The sequence below is a fragment of the Ochlerotatus camptorhynchus genome, unplaced genomic scaffold (assembly GCF_037179485.1).
Source record: "Ochlerotatus camptorhynchus isolate MF236.1 unplaced genomic scaffold, CSIRO-AGI_Acam_v1.1 ptg000366l, whole genome shotgun sequence".
NCBI lineage: Eukaryota > Metazoa > Arthropoda > Insecta > Diptera > Culicidae > Ochlerotatus > Ochlerotatus camptorhynchus.
This window is the reverse complement of record NW_027040854.1, coordinates 44,769-45,295: the sequence shown is the minus strand read 5'-3', so window position 1 is coordinate 45,295 and position 527 is coordinate 44,769.

Here is a 527-nt window from a genome sequence, read left to right as displayed (position 1 = left end):
CGTCGAGCAATCATTTAACGGTCAATTTAAAAGTATCGTAGTTGGTAGTACCGCCACCTGTGGCGCGCATAGTCAATTCCCTTGACGTTTACACACTAACGCCATCTGTTCAGCGTACTGCCCACCACAGTGTACTCAACAGATGGCGGTAATGTTTTAGCGACGCCAAATTCAAAGGTAGTACCTGTGTGATGTCGCATTCCAAAAGTTCTGAACCAAATAAATAATAAAAAATACAGTTTATACTTAATTATTTAGAAAAAAAAATCATAGTTAAAACTATAATTCTATACTACACAATTATTTTATTTTGGCTAGCAGTTAAATTCCAACAAACTTTTGATGCGCTACATCACAACTGGCATCACTAGAGTGTATCTTTCCAAATGTAAAGATACAGACAAGCCCTGAGACCGGGTTGCAGTTAAGCAATCCTCAAGGTTATGCCAATGCCCAGGGTACAAGTTGTACCTACTAAGAGTTGGTCTATTTTTCTTTGGACACATTTCGGATGACAGCAGATCACT